Source organism: Danaus plexippus, chromosome 19, assembly GCF_018135715.1.
Source record: "Danaus plexippus chromosome 19, MEX_DaPlex, whole genome shotgun sequence".
Taxonomy (NCBI): Eukaryota; Metazoa; Arthropoda; class Insecta; order Lepidoptera; family Nymphalidae; genus Danaus; species Danaus plexippus.
Window position 1 is genome coordinate 8447126 of NC_083549.1, and position 23948 is coordinate 8471073.

Below are 23948 nucleotides of genomic sequence, written 5' to 3' on the forward strand. Positions count from 1 at the left end.
GTAATTTATCACTTAATGAAGCGATTAAATCTTTGCTATTGGAATTGGGCTCTTAAGTAGACCTTAGGAATAGTTCGGCTTAATTTTGACACTTTAAACTTGTTTTGAAACAAAACAATATTAGAATTATTATAAAGATTTTACACAATGTATTTATATTTATAAACATAAATACTATTAAGTTCACAACGCCTGTGCTTTTTATGGCAATTTGATTAATGCAAAAGTCGACAGGTGGGGAGTGATCGCCTTACTGATTTAAATAATACATTGATAGCATGCTGTTCCTTACAGTTGGAATAAGTACAGTTCAGTAACGCGATTTGTTGGATAAACATGAAATCACAAAAATATACTTACTCGTATATATGTACATAGAATGAAATCGGGTTATCTGTTTGTATTCTTGAAATGACTGTTTTTTACTAAATGTATATAATAAACATGCACGTCATGCATTGTCAAATAATATTATTTTAACTGTTGATTGTATGTCTGTGTGTTTGTTCCGAGTAATATCTTAAACCGGTAGACAGATTTTCAAAGAGCTCTCATTCGATAGTTTATGGAGTAGAAAGTACTATGCTACTTAAACTAAGAAAAATTAATACTCGTAGTAGGCTCTTACTAAGTCTTGAGCTCAGTTGGATTCGTAATAATACAAATATATTAATTTTAAATATACAAATACTTATTTCGTCACCATATTGTGATTATCATGTAAATATTTGTATAACATTAGATTGTAAGTGTCGGATTAAAGTTTTACCAACACTCACAAACGTCACATTTTTGGTTGGAATTTAAAATATCATTTCGATAATTTCATTCACTCCTTAGTGAGTATGAATAAAATGTGTACAGAGTATAATTATAAAAGCTGCCAGTCCTTGCTACATTAGCTTATAACAATGTACTTATTATTTATAAGAAACATCGCGATGTTATTGTCATATACATATTGTTCGGGCTCCGCTCTGATATTGACTGAGGTCAGACACAGCAGGCAAACAAAACCTTCTGTTTCACGAAGCTCAAACAATATCTGCGAGTGTACACTGCGGTGCTTGTTATGACTTACGACATCGGTTCACATTGTTTGGCTGTCAATAACGTACTGATTGCTATAAAATTAATAATAAAAACCACATCAAACTTGTATTTTATTAGCCAGTTGACTTTATTCTTAATTTTCATAGTCATATAGTTGATTTTAGTAATGTCACTACGACATAATATAATGGACAGTTAATAATTTAGGAATTTATCAGTATATTTAAAACATTGAAATTATTTTTGGTTTGGTATAAATATGAATTATTAAAACGATTCCTTGATATCACAGAAGCTTTCATATTTAATGAGGACTTAATGTATAGTTTTATGTTAGAGAACTACACATCTTATTCTTTTTTAATTATTACCTGTTTTTATAATAACCATAATTATGAACCTTTTTGTTTTCTTTTCATATAATGAAAGCAATTAAAGATTGGTGATGTAAGTATAATTTCTTCTATGTTTTAGCGATTCTCGGAAGCTCGTCTGAGTGGCCCTTTTAACCTCTCGCTACAGAAATCTTTGTTAATGAAAAAGTATTTCTTAATACTTTATAATTAATATAACCTTCAAACATTTTTCCATTCTGTAATTTTTGAATTTGAATGAAATAAATAAAATTTTTAATGAATAAATAAACTTTTATTAAATAATAATTATTATAAAGTTTGATTTAGTAGCTCGTTATGAGAGAAGAATGTGTTTTGAGAAGTATTATGAGGAATGAAAAAGTTACTGAGATTTAAATCGACGTGCCAGAGAAACAGGATTTTTTAACTTTTTAATGATCTTCATAAAATATGATGATGAGTGAGACCGCTTCCCTCACTAGCATGTAACTAGAGCAATTAAAACAGAACCGTTATCTCAGTCTGCAATATTATATAAAAGTAAGTCTGGAGTTTGCAAACCTGGTAATATAGTATACAGCTTTAACTAATTATAATTAGACGTATAGGTTATTGTAAAATTTGATTACACAAGGTTCAGTGATTCCAATGATTTACATGACTTAATAAACTCCAGCTGTCACAGATGTTTGTTATTAACGAATTGTTTTAACGCATAGATGTGAATGATGTAGAAACTGCAATTAAACGTAGGTGTAATAAGTCCGCTCGATTAAACTTGACTCTGGATGGACGGACGAATTGTTTGCTTAACGCATTAGTAGCGAGCTGGCGGCCCTCGTGTCTAATGACAATTAGGGAGGACAAAGAAAATAGAGAGAGTCAGGAAATTGCCTTCTTTTATGCCCGGGGACTCGGTACCGAGCCGGGATAAATGCTTTATAAACCCTGTATTTATAATTTTGTTTTATGTGAGTAATGGAAGCAAAACCTCCTTTACTAGCCCGGCATTAAACAATTTTTATGATGTTATATACGAAATTCTAAATGAAGCCTTATTGAATTCATGTAATTTAGAATACAGAATGAAACATTAAACGTCACCAGCAAGATTTGAACCTACGATCCTCGGAATATCGCCATCCACTTGTTTTGTAACATCATTTAAATAAAATAGGAAACCATTTTTTTTTAGTATTGTCTTCCATATGTTAGTTATAAATGTTAATTTAAAAAATCACCTTAGAAAACTCTCAGTTCATTTACTTTAAGATAATTTCAAACAAATTGACCGACGCGTACTGACGCGCTAAAAGCTTTGAGTAAAAAATCTGTTCTTTTTAGATTATTTATCCTTCTGTTTTCACTTTAAAATATATTTATAAAAATGTTTAATGGGTTCTATAAGAGTGAATGATAATTATTTGTAGGATTTATTTTAAAAGCCAGTGAAAATAGAGATTAATACTTTTAAGATCACTTCATAACGTCTGAATGTTAAAATTCCAAAGAATATTTGAAAGGCAACGACGTTTTTGGAAGCTTGAAAGGCAATAAACTGTAGCGTCCTTGACTCGTCTCATGTGGCACCCAAACAGGGCCTACAGCTTCTATAGTGTGATACTGTTTTCAGTTTCAATAACTTAATTTCCAAAGAAAGAGAAATTAAATGGAATTTGCATTTATATGTTTTTATTCACATGCTATAAGAGAGCACACAATAATTGAATGAACATACAACTTAACAGATTCTAATACAACAACGAATGTAAATCAAATTAGACTTAAATATCTTTAATATCTCTTCTTTCATTTCCTTATTTAAATCCCTTAAAAATTTTTTTTATGCATTTATCTCATAAATTTTATAAACAAAAGATATATACTTCAGTGGAATACTATGAGAAAAAATACAAATTTCAACTACATTGTAAGATAATAAAACATCTCACGGATGAAAACGCTGACTAAAGGTTCAAAGAAGGAATATCGAACTTTCATTGCAAATAAAGTGTCAAAAGAGAAACTTCTCAGAACGATCTGCTGTAAATAGGACACGTTTATCGAAGGTTAAATAAAGATTTGCAGACGGAAGCGTGGAAATTCACACATCAACACAATTCTACGGGAATGGCTACAATTTAAAGAATTTCATGTTTCACAGTTCTCGCTACATAACAACTTGAACGTTGAGATGTTTTTACGTTGAGGGGCGAGTAGGGAAAAATTACAAGCGAACGTTAGAAGAAATAAAATTGTCGACAATTCGTATAGTCGTGGAGAAACTTGGAAAACAATTCCGAATGCTATTTACCGTTTCTTGGTTGGCTTTGTTTTTATTCTTTGATATTAATTTACTCATAATAAGTTCCAGTTATTATGGTTAACTCAACATTATTATACATGAATATGAATATACAAGAATTTATTATAAATTACTAAGTAAACTTGTTACATCTAATTCAACATATACATATATGTATGTATATTCAATGTTTTGTAATCTGGATCAATTCCAATGTCAATTATAACAATTCAAACAGCTGAATTAATTGAAATAGGTTATCGAATTCTGTATTATTAACAAAGGAGGCATGATACGAGAGAGTCGGGGAACAGTATCTTCGAAGAGAATTCGGTCCTGCAATGCGGAACGCAGCTGCGTGTGAAAATGTCAACGAACGTTGTGTACATAAAACGACGTGAAAGGGCGTAATCCTTCGCCGCTGTAAAAGGTGACATGCACGAGCCAAACAAACCTTTCAAAAGTGAAACCAATTTCGAACGGTTACACTCGCAGCACATTGCGGCTTTGTACTGTATTGAATACGAAGGTAAGCCAGTGATCCGCTTGCGGTCCGTTTAAAAAGCGAACATCGAATTCATAATTGTTTTACTATAGTGCTTATATTGAAAGTATCAAAAAAATATCAACGATAGAGTGAGCACCCGCCTTTATAAAAAAAAAGTTATCAAAAACTCTAGATAATTTGAAGTATGTATAACTTTGATGTGACTCTTTAGGTATGTAATTAATGTATATACATTCCTCTTTAACAAATCACGTGTTTTATGTTAAGTCGATATTTGTGATAAGTTCACAAGAAAAAAGTTCAATCAAATAATAGATTAATTGATGTGATCGTTTAAACTGATCGACTATTAAAAACAATGATTTTTCAGACATTTTTTTAAAAAGTCTCAAGGTACATTTAAATAAATAACAAACCACTCAATAAATGCTTTATCCCAGTCTGGAAAGAGCATGAAACGGCTAATAAAGGAAAAAGAACTTGCACGCTCATTCAACTGCGCTTTGATCCTCAATTGCCATGAATAGTATTTCTAGTTGTTTGTTATCGATGATTTATCCATTAGGGAAAATAAAAATATGCATTTTATATCGTAACATATATTATAAGTGTGTCAAAAACTTAAAATATACTGTGTAATAAGCCCTTTGCTGATGATGGTTGAAATATTAACGTGAAATTATAATTTATACGTACTATGAATACAGAAATAAACTACCGATGTTTTGACTACTTATATATACTCATAGTATATATCAGTAGTCAGAAGATACATACAAAAGACACATTATATATTCGTAGTATATTTTTTGTTAAAATATTAATTGCGCAAAATTTCTCGCTGTGAGTTCTTTTAATTAATAATTGCCAAAGAAGAAGAGCTTTATAAGTTACTCCAAAAAACTGGGATACAAATATTTTATATTTAATTAATTAAGCAAGTGAGACGTCAAAAAAAGTTTCATAATACTTTGAAGTTTAATTAATACGAACCAATTTGGAACAGTTGAAAAAAATTCGATTTATCATTCTTATTTTCAATGATTAAAGTATTACAAAAAGAAATTATTTTTTTTAACTGTTGTAGTATAGTGGAAAAAACTTTCACATATAAAAAAATTAAATTAGTTTGGATTAAATTTCAACAAGTCCTTTTATGTCATATAATGATAACGAAAGAGACCATAGAGATTAACAAAGTGAAAGATAAGAATAACTTAAGTAGGTAAGTACCTACTATAGATACTTTACCTTCAAATAAAGTTATTTCAATACAAAAACGGACATTTCACCATTTTAATATAACACAATTGTTATAAGGTTTTACATCATTATGTTTTCTGTAGAAGCCACTTCTATCAAACACTAATTCTTGTACGTGGCGAAGTTCAGTAAACAACAACCAAAGCCAATTAAAACATACTATTTGATATAATTTTTTTTTATTATTTAAAGACTAAAAATTTTACCTTGCAGTCGGTGTTATTAAAAGTAAGCACCGAACAAGCTAGTTAGGATCTTGTCTCGACTTTAAAGGACCGTATCTTGAAGGCTCGCGGCCCTTCAACTGTAGTTAAGTTTTTCTTTTGTCTTTTTCCTTTTGCAATGTCTCATTTGAGATAAAAGAATCTCACCACGAAGCGATATTAAATGTGCTGCAAAGTCGTAACTGCCACAAGACTCTATCATTGTAATGGTCCCAACGAATGCGATTCTTAATTTTTGCCAGTCAATAATAAGGCTGCTGCTTTCATACTCGTTGAATATATGCAAATTAATAACGCGCGACATCTTTATGAGCTATCTTGCAAATAACACACTTGTAAGTTACAGACCCTGTATAAGATACAGTCGGAGAACATTCCTCAACAAATGTGATGCCTTGCAATAGCAAAACTAAGATATCTCATTCCTTGCAACTGGACCGTGTGAGGCGATAGGACAAACGACCGCCCCGAGCTCTTAATTCAGATCGGATGTTACGGTTACTGCCGTCTCGTCCACCCTCCCCCCTAGCTATACAAACCCCTCTCTCACCCCCTCCGGCGCCCATTACACAGAGAATCCCTAGTTATCTCGGCTTAGCTCGAGGCACTGACTATTGTGGACACGATCAAGATTCAAGATTCTATTTCTTGTACCGCAAGGCCTTTACTTTGAAGTTGTTCTCGTTTTCCATCTTTAATATTATTTTAATAATAATATTTTTCTGGTATCTCCTGTAGTATTTCAAGCGTATAAAAATGTGATGAAATATTCAATATATCGATATGATCCATTCACAGATCAGAGAACATCTGTTTCGAGATCCGGATATAAATTGAGTGAAAGCATTTATCGTGAACACATCTAAGGGAGCTCTTAAACGTTCCAATGTTCTTTGGTGAACAATATTCATGATTTTTTCATAGGGAGATGTAATAGAATAAAACATGAAATGTCACAGAAACCTTCAGTTTTATGATTGTGTAATTAATATATATACGTGTTTACACATATATATCCTTTATGAAATCCTTTCATGTTTATATTATTAATAAAAAAGGCTAACTGTCATTTGTTTGAGAGTATAAATTCCACAACGGATCGTCATTTCAGGTGTGCGGACAGCCTAAACCAATAAAACCGAAATGAACCCAATATACAAGCCGCTACATTCTGCTACGTGAGGACAATGGCAGGTTTTCGTTACGTGACGCCACATAATATAATAATAACTTCATGATATACGTATAACATGACATTACATAATACTAGCCCTTTATAAACTATGTATGCATAATAATTGATTGCATACTATACATAATAGAGATCAAAGAAAGAGTAAAACATATCTCAAATTACGGTATGATATTCGTAATATGTTAGTTAGATTAAGTAAACAAAAATATTTTTTTATTATCAGTGTGTTGAAAGAAAACAATCAACGACCATCATTAAAGGCGAGTGGAATTCTTATGAAAGTGATGAATCGTTGTCATGTAATGCAGTGTAAGCTTCTAGCTCTGCACGCACGGAATAAAGGCGACCGTTCATTGTATACGTGTTCCATGTTTGTCGTTAAGGCCAGTGGAGTTACTACCGCCCGCGCCGTCCAAGTTACGTCACAAACACCGCATTATTGTTTTATTCAGGATTTTATTCACCTGTGTATATCGCTCTATAGATTGCATGAATAACACACATCCCGGCTAACTGCGCCCTATAATAAATTCGCTTTTATTGCTCGATATATTTTATTCTTTATTTAGTGATTGTGACGCCATTTGAACCGTCCCTTCGATACTGTTTGATCGTTCCTGTTTGGCGCTGATTGAAGTGAGTGTTTTATGTCGTTTGAATACAATCAAATTTTATCATGATAAATCATAATACTCTTTATGAATTAATGTGATTTTGATTGCTGGCTTCAGGTTCAGTTGAATATCAATTTGATGTTCGTTCATTGATTTTCATTAGATATACTTTATATAGTAAATTAATATATATATGTGGAGGAACAATTTTTCTATTTACACTAAAAAGTTCAAAACAAACGATTAAAGACACGCTTCAAGTGACAGCAAGAGATTAATTCTTTCATTCTGTAAGGATCAGATTTTTTTATCAAAATGTAATATTGTCTGGTATTGACTAGTAACGAATTTAATAAATAATCAAATGTTTTGAAATTTTTTGCGTACTATTTAGTATTGTACAAAGAATATGTTATTCGTTCAGTCTTGACTATGGTATTTTATTATAAAGATGAATAGTAATCCTAATAATAACTTATATTGATATAATCATATCTAAGATTTTCAAGTGCCCACATTTAAATGAAAATATAATTAGGGCACGGCCAAAAACAAATCGAAACGTCGGAAAAATGTAGAACTCATTTAAAATCCGAATAATTGAGTTTTATTTACTAATCTTCATGTTTGAAAATAAGATGTTACTGCATTAAATATCTGAATACGTCATATAGAGTGAGAGTCGCGGCCTGCCAGCGGGTGAACGAAAACTAGGAAACTTACATAGACTTATAGCTTAATAAGAATTTTTATCTATTCCAAAGGCAACATGGTAGCCATGATTTTTTGTTAGCTGTATCTGCTGGAGTGGTGTGAGGAATCCTCTGGTTCTTGCTGCCAGTTGTTCGTCTCACGGAGTCGGCAGTTCCACTCGTTATATGATATTCTATCCATACGCCAGTGCTGCCTTAGCGATTTTTCTTCAATTTTTCATGTATGTTTCGCGTACGTGACATAATAATATTCGTTTGATATCTTCAAAAACGAACGTTATTTTTCTAAGAAATATTTCTTCTCTTAAGTAACACTGAAAAATTTGCATACTTTATTATAACTCGGTTATTTACGACCCTTTTCTGTTGCCTTTTATTTGATCGCTTGTTTTATAGTTGTCAATATTTTAAGATTTGTTTCATAATATTTTTTTAACTCTTTTTATGTAGCTCTACAGCGCCTGTAATAAAATGGGATATAACTTGTACAGAAAATAAAAAAACATGGAAAATTTATGTAGTTCCTGACGTATATAACACTTTTTCTATGGACAAATATACATATATGCCCACATTTAATTTTTTAATTTATTTATATAAATTGTACCAGTTTTTTTTCAATTCCCATAATTAAAACATTTACAGTTTGTGTTCTAAGTGATTGCGTCGTAAAAAAAAGTTATAAAAATGCAACATTTAATAAGCGTGCATAAATAACATGCACGAAATGCAAGTTCACACATGCTCAAAGTTCGCCCACTTTGTTTGACAGCTCGTTTTTTATTTTTATGCAAACTACAGAATACATGCTCATTAATATCAAAGATCTAACACACTTGTACTTCTAGTATTAACACATTTGAGGCATGTGCCGGATGATTTTATTAGTTCATTATTAGTTTTAAATCTCATTTCATAATATTTTAGAAAAGTAACATTTTTTGTTGATGCAAACTACAAAATAGGCTGTATATATTGTGATGAGGATTAATTTTTATTCAATAAAAAATTAAACAAGCATAATAAAAATAAACAGTTCGAATTCAACTTCAAAATTAAAATATCACTGAAAAGAATCGGTAAATATCTCCCCGAGGGCCATCGAGCTGGCAATCTTCCACCAATTCTAGAAGATCGAGTCATTAGTGCATTTGTCGGTGTATAACTCAATGGCGACAAGAAAGAGACTAATTAATGTTCATGATAGCGAGCTTCATATCTGATGTAAAGATATTAAATGCTTCTGTTTCATTAGCTTAAAATAACGAGAACTGTATGAAAATCTTCTTATTCCATACATCTATTAGGTTGCAATTTTCCTCGACATAGTCTTTATTTAGTTGTCACATATTTTGTTAAGGTAAAAATGACATATTGAATTAAAGTAAAAAAACTTAATTATATATTTCCCTCTACGTTTTAAACGTCCGCTTGTTCAGAACAGAAGACTTACCAGAATTATATTCACAAGTTAAGCTCTGGTTGGTGGTTGAATTTTAAAACAGATGAGATTTACCATTTAGGAGCGACATGCGACACTTTTAAATAATTTTATTGAAGTCAACTTTGGAATTAACTTTACCTAACTATACGGATTTGCCGGATACATTTTTATTTATATCCGACATTTGAAATGATGTTAAGTATCCGTGTTAAGTTTAAATAGAACCGTTAATTTATTTTATTAATACATTTAGAAGAAAATTAAAAACATCAATTTACCGCGTTGTGTTTGGTTCAATTATATTGAAATGAAATTTGTTTAAAATGAAATCTAAACAGAATTTCAATAAAATAAACGTTTTAATAAATAAAGCTCTCTTGAAAATAAGGTCGATTTGAATCTTCAACATGTTCTTATTTAAATATGATTTGTAGGTCAAAATTGTTTACGGTTTCATTTGTTTGTATCGGATTAATATTGCAGGATGTTTGTAAGTTTACAGGCGGCTGACTTAAATTGAATATTATCTGAATTCGAGTCACGCCCCCGCGGATTCATTCCGCCGACCTTTTTATAATTTAATCTTACGCCTTGTTACAATCAAAATGATAAAACTGCGCTCACTCTGAACGCTTTTAATCCCCTTCACGTAAGAGCCCTGTCACGAATTGAAGTAACGAGAAAACAGACGTGCGTTTAGCATAAAAATAATTAAACTCTGTACAATTTTTTTTATTCAAAAAAATAAATATTTACTGAATGAAATATGCGACAAAATTTGTTTTCTGTTATTAATTCTGGCGTTATATTAAAAATATAATATTTTTATTTACACCGTATAAAAAATACAAGTTATGAACTAGTTGATAGTTCGCTGGACGTTTTAATTTCAAACAAGCGCGCTTCAGACGTCCCAGACGATGATAAGGACACTAGCTCGACACCTTTTCACTGAACTAATTCAAAGGAAACTAAACGACGATCTGAGAACGTCTAAAGAGGCATTTGACTACAAATATCAATGAAAGTAGATTTCGAGCAGATTTTAAGAGAACATCATTTGTTAAAAATGCTTTCTAACGTTTTTATTACACTCTGAAAAGACACGAACTTGTCTAAATAGATTAAACAAATAAGGCTACAGGAAAGCAAGATAAAGTAGGGGTCAATCTAATTATTGACGTATTCGGAACGGCAAGAGCCGCTGTGGCTCCCACTACTGTAATAACTGTAACTATATTGTGTAAAGTTTGGATTACGTGCAGGGCTTAGGAAGTTAGTTTGAAAGTTGTGAGTGTGTGGCGACAGGTGTTTCACAAAGTTAACCGTTAATAGCTTTGAATAGTTCCAACACATTGTACTGTTGCAGAGATTTATAATAAAAGAATGCTCTATTAAAGAGACTGTGTTTTTTTTAATTTAAATAACTTGTCCGTTGCCGTATCTTCTTCCGGCAGAAATCTGACAAGTAGCTCCTAATAGTTTTGAACTTTTTGTCCGAACTACGTGGTATTAAAAACCTTTTTGTCAATAAATCTATAATTTTCCAAGCGAGACAGTAACTGCTCTTACATAACGAAATAGGTTAATGAAAACGATGATTTATAAAGTCATTACTTACGGTGCTTAAATATTATAAGCAAGCAAAGATATAGATACCAAATAGGCCTATAAAGGAGAGGACAATATTAATAAACATAAATTTGATTACGGCCATCATTGATAAGTCATGCCTATTTGGCGAGACTCAGATGAATAAATATGCATAATTCATTATGAATTTGGAACTAAATATATGATAGTATTTATATCAGTAGTCGTAACATTATATTAATTCTAGCTGACCAAGAACCGAAAACAATACAAACTCAATAAATTAAAGTGTATCCTATAGATAAAACTGGTGCTTATTATAAAATTGTATTAGTGGGTCGGTTGTGGTTTACAAAGCTAACCTCATATAATATAGATCAAAACGAGTTAACATCATGGAAAGAGCATTAGCGGGGATTGATGAGTGTATTGATAATGCATGAGATGAAAGCCGGAAGCTCTTTCTAATTTACATAAATCGTAGTATGCGTTCTCAATAGTGTGTTTATGCCAATATTACTTATATTCATCATATCTATATAATGATTAAATATATGAGTCTTTGTTTTTAATAATATATTATATATAATGTGGTTAATATCGGTTGGAAATATAAATAGTTCCAGGTGTATTCATTAACATTAATTCTGGATTATCTGGATCGTTATTAATTTTCTTTTCAAACTTCGAGTGTAATTTGAAGCGGTTTATATTAAATAAATATTTAACAGTTATAAACGACGGATGCATGCCAATTCTTAAAATATATAGGATCACGTTAATTAAAATATTTCACTCAGTTACTTTAATGGATAATACGATTTATTTCCGACAAATTTTGAATACGAAATCTTTCATTCTGTTATAGGAAAAAACTCTTTATGACTAAAATAACATGAGAATAAAAAGCCCGGAGTTACCTTCGAGGGTCAGAGGGCTAACGAAGGGTAACACGGGAGTTGATTTCATTATGTAATTGCCAGCTCGCAATGATTCACGAATAATGTAAATGTGCTAAGAAACTGCTACAGACATTCCAACGTGAAGTCTTTTGTGCCTTTTTGGATATATTTTTGCTATATTTATATAAAAATATTGTATCACATTAATATTAGTTTGGTACAATTAATAAAACATGTCTATTTTTAGTATGTGTATTGATAAAAACTCTGTAGACTCCTGAATGAGAAAAATCAATACGTCTGTTCGTATTTATACTATACATAGAATGACATTATATGTAACGAGATATTCCCAATACACGAGCGGTATCTTTATTTCCATTACCATAATCACAAACAGGTATTCAATATTTTTTGTATGAAAAATGTTTGTATCAAAGAGTCGCGGTGCATGTTAACATTGAATCAGAATTTTCTGAACGGAGGGCTGTGTAAAACATACATTATGCGGTAAAACACGAAACGATGTTTGCTAGACTTTTGACATATCTGAGTTCAACGTGAGTTATGCGAATATAAAAGTAGTTGGGACGATGTTTAAAACAGAATTAGATAGCGGTTCATATCTTGAGAAAATTCTTACTTAGATTTCGTTCCTAATAATAAATCTTTTCCGTAGCTACTGCTGATACTATACCGCCAACGTTAATTTAATATGTACAAAGGCAGTTTATATAGAATAAATAAGAAACATATTTACGAATTTAAAATAAACTTAGGAAAAATTACCTTGAACTTCTCGCACATATATGATACGAAAATTCATTAAGATTTGTCACTGTGTGTATTATCACTAAATGTCAAACACAAGTATATTCTACAGATGAACTCGAAATAATCAATTAATAATTATTGGCGAGCATTGACCTGTCGTGGGTTTGGAGTAAGTTATACATTTTATTTATTCTTTTTAATTGTAAAGAGAATGTTGTTAAGATGAATATTTGTTACTCAAACACGCTGAGTAAATTGATCATAAATAATCTTCACTTACCTACCCTTAACTTTCAACTTCGAGTAACTATTATGAATTAAATATTACTTAAGTCGGATTATATATAAACACATAAAAGGGGGTGAAATTAATTTGTGTTAATGTTTAATTTAAAATTACATAAAGGTTAATCATATTACACAAACAAAGAACCGGTTTTATAAATGATTAAAAAAAAACAGTAATAAAGTCTTCAATAAACAAACACAGGTTAAAAAATGATATCATAAATTCTAAACAAATAATTAATATCCAAATTGTCAACCGTATTGAATCCAAAAATGATAATATGAAAAAACCAATTTGATTGAAAAATAACTACTTTACCAAATCAATTTAGTAGCGTTACTCTAGAAGAAATATTGTATTATATATTATCTTATAAAATTTAATTATACAATATGTAATGTCTTTACATATATCGAATCATCAAAAGAATTTTAAACCAAATGTCACACTGTATCAACGATGGGTGTGATTTAAGGGTACGGTATAAATATCATTAATAGCATCAATGAAGCGCTGGAAGTCTATATAACTTCAGACTCTTTTTCATATTTGATCTAAATAGACTAAAAAATCATTGTCATTTATCACGGTGTGAACTAGGAGACCTCTTGCACACCTCGCTGTCCATGACCCCGCACGAACAGTAAAAAAAGATCAGTTGACTGATCAAAGAAAAGTTCCGAATCGAAAATATGTTCATCCTGTTATGTATCTAAGGAATAATGTTTATAGTTTCTAATGGAGCGAAGGTCGAAGGTGAAACTATTAAATCGTGTTACGGAACCCTTTTAAACTGTTTTTTACAAAGGTGAAGGACAAATCCTTGGAATTACTTTTGATCGCATTAAATAAAGTTTTTATTGGGTATAAGAGAGTTTCAAAGGGTTCCAAGGTAACATTAACATTATTAACTTCGTTTCACTTTTCACTTTTTACTTTAATATCGTTTTCTTAAATAAATAATATGAATGAGGAAAAATGTTTCTGATGTTTTTAAAAAGGAGATTACAGCTATCATATTTTTATAATATATTACTGTAAAGAGAATTAACTTCGACGCTTTATTTCATTGCTATTTATTATTCTTGGTAAATCATGGTTTTTCTTTATATCAAATAAATCTATGTTTGCACAAGCAAATACCTCAGTGTATCCAAACACCCTACATTTGATACTTACGCTGATAAGTTATCAAGCGAGAGTATTGAATTTTTCCCGCGAGCTAATCGCGCTTGGCCGCGCTCCAGAGAGTAAATCTGCAGTCGTGATTAAATGTGCCGTCACAATGCACTCGATTGCATTATCAAGGAAGGTTCGATGCTCAAAGGCGAGCTTAGCTCGACTTTTGTGTAATAACTTGTTGAGAAATTCTTCCACTCTTTCTTACTTTTAAGGAGAGTAAAAATGTATGTCAGATAATTTTATATATAAATATTACACTAATATGTTATAACTTTATTGAGATATTCACTTAATGTTTTAGTTAGGAAGCACAACTGATTCATTTCCCTAATAAGTTTTTTTTTGTTATTGAACAAAATTTAATATTACTTTCCGAAATAATTGAAAATAATAAAATAAAATGAATGAGGACGAGTAATGAGTTTTTCGAATAAATACGCATTTATAATTACCTTTGCTACAAAATCAAATTAAAGAACAGAGAATTGAGAGCGAAAAGGTTTTCCTCAGGGACTATTACTCCACGAAACTCGAAAAAACTGTCAAAAGACTATTAGAACGACCAGAGCCTGAGGCATTAAGTAGCTACCTCCTAACTACCTTTGAAGCTGCAGTTCGTTTCTTGAAGTATCTCTCTTGTAATTAAAGTTACAAGGTTCAACTTTTCAATTAATTTTGCACCGTCTTTTAGAAGAATGTCACATAATGGTGGAAGTTTCTGATATATATTCTTTAAAGGAAAAATAAAATACATACCGATTATTAATTTTGAAATTGTTATTAATGTTAAGTATGTCTCAGTATTTCTGTCACTACCAGAGGTGTTGTATGTTTATAGTACTACTCTATTTAAATTCACTCAACCATTACTGAGTTGACTCTCACACACGAAGGCAAACACTTTGGCTAAAAATAATAAACAAACACTGGTCATATTAAACCAGAATTTACAGGTCAGCAACCAGAAGAATGTGAGAATAAACTGAGGTGAAATCATATAAATATGTTAACTGCGTATATATCATTATTATACACAACGGTGTAGCTCATGACACTCAGAAGGTCCTCGTTATACAATAAGAGACATTTTTTGTATTTTATTTTACTGGTATACGTGTTCATTTATTATGAACGGTTCTTATATTACAGACAAACCTTACTTTTACATGGCGCTCTTCACTAGATACTTCGATTGAAAAAATATTCAGCAATTCTATTTATTAAAATGTCTAAATTTATCTCCAAATTAATCATAACATCATCATCATCATCATCATCAGCCTATCGGAGCCCACTGCTAAGCAAAGGCCTCTTCTCACATGGAGAAGGTTAGAGCATTAATCACCACGCTTGCTCAAGACGGGTTGGCGATTTCAATCTTATAATTAGAAATTATAGACCAGGTTTCCTCACGATGTTTTCCTTCACCGTCCGTCAGTGGTGTGTAAATACTCTTAGAAAACATATGCTTCGGAAAAGATCACATTGGTACTTGCCAGGTTTCGAACCCGCGCCCTCACGTTTGAGAGGTGGGCCTTTAACCTCCAGGCCACCACGGCTATAATTTGGATTAATATTAATTATAACGTACAGATCTAATTACTATTAATCAAAATTATATAAAAATCATTGAATTTACTTAGAAATGAAAATACATTTTACTTAGTGGTTTTTACTACGGAAAATTTTAAATTAATTTATGAATTATCAAGAGATTTCTCACTAGCTAGATTATGGAATACAAGATCTGAGAATTGTACTATCAACACATAAATTTCCTTTGTAAAGAATAAATTATTTTATATAGAATTTGATATAGAGAATATTAAATTCCTACAGACTTTCTAATAATATGACTTTTATTTTTACTTAAATTAAATATATGTAATTTGTACGTTTAGGTTTTACAAAGTATTATATAATTCTATTAAGCAGTGGCTGAAAATTGGATATTTTTAGCTAAAACAATTGGAAGCTCTGCGACTAAACGTATTAGTGCCGCGGTTGGTCGTGACTCGCGATGATTGAGTTATCATCAACCAAATACTGACCTTATGAGGTTATTGCATTAAAAACTGTACTTCTCTCATATTTTTTTACGATAATCCATAATTTTCGTAATAATAAATTTCATGTATTATTTTAAGTCTCCATGAAATAGATAGAAATCAAATAAAGTAATCATATATGTGTTCCAAAAATTTTTCTTCTGTTGCTATTTCGATAATTTATTATATTGACTATTCAATGAAGTTTTTAATTAGAAGTCAGGAAAATCTCTTTTAACGATTTCGTTAATTCTACTATTTGAATATCATGAAATATTTTTTAACAAATTAGTTAAATAAATTAAGTTTTTATTTTTGTTACATTAATTAAACTATGTTTTAAGGATTTAGTACACGATTAATTATATTATTATTTATTATTTACACATTTTCCCAACGTGTCAATTACTTTACAGCGGCCGTGATCATGACAGACGAGATGAAAGTGTCTTCGATAAAATTTTTGTCATGTCTCAAAAAATATAAAGTTTATTTTAACGCAGAAAATATTCTCAAATCGTTCCCTTTTGTTTCTTCTTTTCAAAAAGAAAATATTAGGCACTTCAAAAAAAAAAGTTTCTGTGACAAATCGGGATAATTATGGTTTTTTCCCTGGCCGAAAAAGTGTTCAAAAGTTTGGTTTTTAAAACTGCATTCTTCATTTATAGTATAGGCTCAAAAATTCACTTATTGATAATATATGTTTTTTAATGTATTATGACAAAAAAATAGGACAGAATCCACTTCCAAGCATTTACTACGGCTCTTATTCTTTTTCAGTATATTATAAGAAATTTACAAGAGAAAATTTAACTTTGAACATTTTGTATTTAGGATGCTGGGTGCGTGAACACTTCGTTAATAATAAATGATTATTTCATTATATTTACATAATATTGATATTGTTTGATAAGGGTTTCAACTAGAAGGGTAGGGATATCGCCTACACAGGAGTACTTGACAAAACAGAAGGTTTGAAAGCCAGGGCCCTGGAAATACAATTTATCTGATCAAAATCTATCTCATGTCATTGGAGTTGATTGAAGTACACGATATTGTACCTTATCATGATTTATCAAAATATCAGACAACTAATTCAGTACTGTCATGTTTATTAGATGTCAAATACAATTCTACATAAACAGAGTATTAGACGAACTTAGATATTCCAAATCTGATTATAAATTGGAGCAAATTTCGTGATATTTCACGGAATAAAGGCTACTGTTGAATTATTAATATGACATTTCCACAATATTTTGATGCTGCCCCGAAGATTAATTAAGCGATTGACATTAATTTTAACAAATATCTGTTTCTTTATGAATATTCATGTCGTAGTTGGAGAGAGTGAACGTGGGTTATTTCACTTATTACAAATTTTCCAAATTCTTAATTATCATGATGAAATCCGGCGCCGGTTCAACGAGCGTATAATGTAATGAAACCGGCGAATAAGCTAACAAAATGGTGGAATTTGAAAATTAACTCATTCAATTTAAAGAGCACATTCGTGATGTAGATTGAAATAACCAAATATAATTCGTCGGAACTCAGCGCTCGTGATCTCGTCTCGAGGCGTTTTAATTTAATTAAAAAAGACGGATTTTAACTAATTTCGTCGATACGGGGATCTGTTAGGGAAATTGTTTGATTGGTACTCACTAAACTCGAATATAGACTTAAATAATGGACTCTATGGTGTGTTTTTAAAGAATATATTTCTATACAACATAATACAGCACTGTTAATACACTATATAATAATTTAAATGTTTAAAGTAACATATCAATCCATAACAAAGAAACAAACCATCAAGGCTGTACAATGGTAACGTACTAATAATGTTCAGCTTTTAAAGTGATTGATGACCTTAACGTGCTTTTTGTATGAAGTCTTTAAGTTGAATTTTCTAATGAAACGAATCGACGCGAATAGTGAAATGGTAATGAAAGAAATAAATGTTATATCTATAAACTTAATAAAATCGTATAACGTTAATTCTGTTACCATTAATTGTTTTATTACATTTAGATCTCATAAAGTTACACGCGTACTATGAAATTACTGAATAATCCTCACTCTGAAATAATGCTTGGGAAAATCATTATGAATAAAGCAATTATTACTATTGGCAAAATTTTTAACAACAATGCTTTATACAAAGCTTTTAGCGTGGAAACGAAAAATTGTCTGAATGTTGATTAAATTTAAATTATGTTTTATTGTCATATTAGAAAATATGTAAAAACGTATCGCTAACTTCTAGGAAATATATTAAAGGCGAAAAATAGTTATGAATTTGAACTTCTTACATTGTTCCTATGGAATGCGGATCTTATCTCACGAAATAAATGGAGCAAACTTGTGGATGCTGTTGTAAAAGAAATTATTCTTCAGTTTTTTCTTACAATAGCTGTTATTCAGATAGAGTATCAAAAGGTATAATATTAAGTAAATATTTGTTTTTTTATATCAGTAAATTATTCTAACATCAGAGTCTTCTCTTAGATCTTGTACGAGTCGCAAGTGTTGCTACAAATGCAAAAGAATAGTAATGAAAAAGTTTCATTATGCAGGTCGAACTTACGTTGACTTGTTTTCCATATAATTTTTTTTTATATTTATACGGATTATTAAAATATAAAATTTTACTTTACACTAAATCTCAGCATATATATATATATAGCTGAAATTAGATTTAAAAAGTCGAAACATCTGATTTGGTATAGTACTGAAAGTAGACGTGACTTAACATCAAAAATCGTCATATTTTTAATAAAGCTATATTTATGAAATAAAATGCAAAAACGATAAGATATTCCGTCAGCTTTACCAATCCACAGTTATATTCATGATCCGCTGTAACGTAATTTGCCATTTAATAAAAAACATAGTCTGTGATGGCGTGGCGTGTTCTACTTCAATTCGGATGTAGTTGTTTCGGCAATTTACAATCTCTACTGTATTAGACCACGCCTTTCGTATTAGCACTCGCCAAATGGGTGTCGGCTTTCACTCGAATAACAGACTGAATTATTATACAAGTGATTGCTTACAATTTTCCCTAAAATAACATTCATACTGACCTTTAATAACTATAGTATAGGTTCATTTATCTAATATGTATGGTAACGTAACTAATCATACAAGGGCAAATCATTTTATATTAGAAAAAACGGAGCAATAGTTATACCACACTGACCACCGAAACAATAATAGTCCTCCGGGACTACACGCTGGCAATAAGTTATGACATTTGGTGTCTTATCTTAGAATAAGTTCAGCAACATCTTCGTCTTTTTGATTTAAATGAACTTAAAATAAATTTCGAATATTTCGATCTATATACTATAAATGTCCAATTGTTATTAAAACTCTGTTGCTTTAAAAATCTCCGTCCATCCATTTTTAAGTGAAAAGACATAGTTTAGAGTATTACGGTTGAATACTCGCGTCGTCCGCGAACAACGGAATTTAAGAAACGAAATAGTTATAAACTTGGAAGACTTTTATTTTTTAAGGTTGATTTAAATTCGTCTCAGTTCATTGTGTATGGCCGCGTTCTTTTCTTGACGGCTACAAAACGTATCTGATTCTATTTGAAAGACGTCGAAATGACCTTTGTTCCATTCTTTTATGTCAGCATTTCCTACCCGGGGGCTGGTGGGTGAGAGGGCTATAGACAGAAATAACGAATGCCCTCAGCGAGCCTCTTGACCAAGTTTGTAGTTTGACGCGAATGTTACAATGAATCGTAAAATATAAATACATTTCACTGCCAAATGTTGTATCAATTTTGTCATAAAATTCTCAATCACTACACTCTAAAACCGTAACCCAAAGCAATCATATTAAAATAATTTCTCAATTTTTTAAACACTTTCAATTTCCGGTTTATATATTAATTTTATATTAAAACTGACATGACTATAGACACCTCCCACCAAATTGGTCCGCTGTAAACAAATTACCGTTGCTGAGGAACGAGCTGCGTCAAAATTTCGTCGCGGCGAGTTAGTGCAGTCATTGCAACACGTCTTTAACTAAAACTTCCTGATTGTTCTTAGTTGTATGTGCATAAGAACTTGAATATTCGGTTAAACTATTAAGTAAATGGATGGAGTAGAACAAAACTATAAACTGTATGTGAATTATTCGAACAGTAATTCTATATATTACGTTAACGGACTTTTAATACGTACGTGAATATTTAATGAATGTATTAATGTATTTCGATTAATTATTTTTGTACACGTTTTTAAAATTTAAATATTTTTATATATTCACTCAAAAATCTCTGGCGTAGATTCCAAGCAATGCCCGGAGCTACAGAACTTAGAACGTTTGTGACAGTTCTGTTTCTTCTATTCAATAATTTAACTCTATTCAATATTTAATAATATGATATAAATTTCTTACAGAAATTATCCATTATATAATAATATAAGAAATATTAATGCAATCTCTTTAATTTGAAAACAATAACAACCAAAAATTATTATTAGTAATACTTATTACATTGTTTTAATTCAAATACATATTTTTCAACGTGTTTCAAACTCTTTACCTTTGAACGAAAAATATATTGAACTTAAAATATTAATTTTTTACATATCAAAATATATAAAACGAAATAATTAGGAGGAGGAGTATTATAACATATTCTAAAATAATTTAAATTAATCAATCGTCAGGTGCTTTGTCACATTGACCAAACCAATTCCAATTTGTAGCTTTCACATAATGAAATCGTTTATGTTTTAGTTATTTTATTTATTGTACTACAACAAACATTTAACGAAACTCGTTTTCCAAAATGAATTATATTTCCATGATGAACGATGTAAATAGCGACATCACAACCTCTTAAGAAGACGAGATAAAATTTTGGAATTCTTAAAGTTGTGATGAGTTTGATGAACAAAGTTTCATGTCAGATCCAACTCTTTAAGCGAATGTGCCAAGTTGAAGTGCTCGCATACGCATTACGACGTATATTTAACTTTCCTAAAATGACTCCTTTATAATGATAAGATAATTTTGTTGAATTTTAATGACTACTGAAATGAAATATAACATTTGTGTAAACAATTAATGGTCTCTGTGACATTGAGTGTTCATCTTGACTTACGAATTCATGTCGAAGGAGAAAAATTAAGACGATAGAGAAAGTAAAGTCGTGCTATTATTAAGGTAGAATATTGTTCATACAGCAAAATACAAATGTCCCATTACGTATTCCGTGATAGAAATCAGGCGGCAACTGTGATTTATAAATCTAAAAAGTTTGTGAGCGAGGGTTAGCATCGACCCTTTTAGGCTGGTACCTATTACGATATAGATTAGAAAACTTTTTTGCTCAAAGGTTAATATTTATCAAAACAACAATATAGCTTGGGGGTATCAAGAAAACTATGGCACGCTAAATTTTTCTTTCGTATTGTCATTTAAATATTTTTTTTACACGTTTCAAACAAATGGTTTAATATTTCAATATTAAATCGTCTTAGAACCTGATTCTGTAATAATTTTTTAACAAGTTAACGAATACCTAATGAATATTTATAGTAAAATTACAAAATAAAAGTAAAGTGATCACATTTTTGCGTAAATTTATAGGATTTATTAAGTTTGCTATATTTTGTTGTACATATGAGATAAAATGTTGCACGTATATTTTCGTGAATATAAAAATTAAATCAGTTTGATATTCTGAATATTTGAAAAAAAAGAACAATCCTGGGGTAAGTAGTAGCATATATCTTTTTATTTTTATTCATATATTTATTTGATTATTTCATCACATGACCCACAGAAATAGATTCATTTTAAAATAATAAGAAGACATATCGACTCTATTCATAAATCAATAATCCCAACATTATATATACTTACCAATAATATTGACTTAGCTGAGTTCATTAGTATATACGCTGGAAGCTGATTTTATTTATTAAATCCAACCATTAATCAGAAAAGAAAATAAAACCATATAACTATCAGCACCAAGCGAGCGCATCACATATTGAAAAGAATAAATATGAGGCAATAAGCCGGTGACGAGGGACGACTGCTGGCGACGCGACTTACAGAAATTGATCGCCGCCCAAAACGTAATCACACACAAAACAATCTTGAGAGTTCTGTTACGGACAGTGCAGTTATCTGCCGGCTGTTTGATTATATCGAAGCTCACTATGGACAGAAAATATTAACTAAAAGAAATCACGGTAGACTCGCAACTGTCGGATAACTCTCTGAATGTGACAGTGGTTTAGTTCAAAATTATGAAGGTAACTTACTGACTGCCAATTCATTCAGTTCATTCCTTTTGCTAAAGGTATTTTTTTAACTGTATAATTTTTGCAAGATAATATATCATACAAATTCGTATCAGTATCTCCTTTATAATTTGTGCACATTGCATATTCTAAAATGTTAAATAAAAATTAACTTTTCCTTTTATAATAACAAGCAGGTCTATTCAAATGTAACGCATTAATAAAAAAAAACACCAGCTAGACTTTCTTTTTCTTATCTTTAGTTGACTTTAAAAGTATATAAAAGAAAATCTTTAAAACAATAAGGAAGGATAAATAAATATAATTTATATTTTCTCAGCGAATCCTTGGGATATGAAAAATGAGACTATACCTATATTTGTAACAAAATTTTAAGTGTACAATTTAAGCAGACGCCGCCACAGTTGCTTAACAGAACAAGCGAAACATTGTTACCAATGTTGTCTTATCTGGAGAGATTTACAACTTCGCGAACTTTACTCAGCGTGGACTTACCAGCAGATGTAATTAATACAGGACACAGTTCTTAACAACAAAATAGTTTGTTTTATTCCTAGTCTTTATAAAAGTGACGAAATAGTTTTCTTCAAACGATTAGTTGAGTGGTAAAAAGTGTTTTGCTTAAACTATCGGCCTGCGAGTTAACATAGTGAGGCTTTATGTACTTCATATATTATTTTTTAAATAAATGTTCTTATTATATTATACTTTAATATATTGTTGATATTATGGATATTTTTTTATGACACAGTTGCTACTAATATCACAAATCTTAGTTATTTAATATAGCAATCAATTAATCACATACTTTTTATTAAATTGAATCGTAAATAATACTATTTTATGATAAGTCTAGATTATTAAAATAATAAAGAATATTGTATGAAATGATTCTCTGCCACAAGAAAATATGGAATATTTTCCTTTTTAATAATATATTGTAAATTGGTTCAAGGAGACCATTTCTTTTATTCAAAGAAGACCTGTTTTGTACTTCGAAATAAAATATATAATGATTTATTACTCGTAACGTCCTTGGTAAACCAAAAAAGTACAAAAGAGACATTACAATTCAAATTACGTGACATTAAAGACTTCGGATAGTGAACGTTATATAGAATATGTAAATATTATTGATTGAGACGGGTTTTACTTTAGAATATTTTAAAGTTTGTTTAAA

At 30.4% G+C, this 23948-nt stretch overlaps 1 protein-coding gene across 1 annotated transcript in view; it reads right to left on the reverse strand.

Moving 5' to 3' along the window:
• The window catches only part of LOC116767976 (lachesin-like), an 85850-nt gene that overhangs the window by 33085 nt on the left and 28817 nt on the right, over positions 1-23948 (reverse strand). The window lies entirely within an intron of this gene.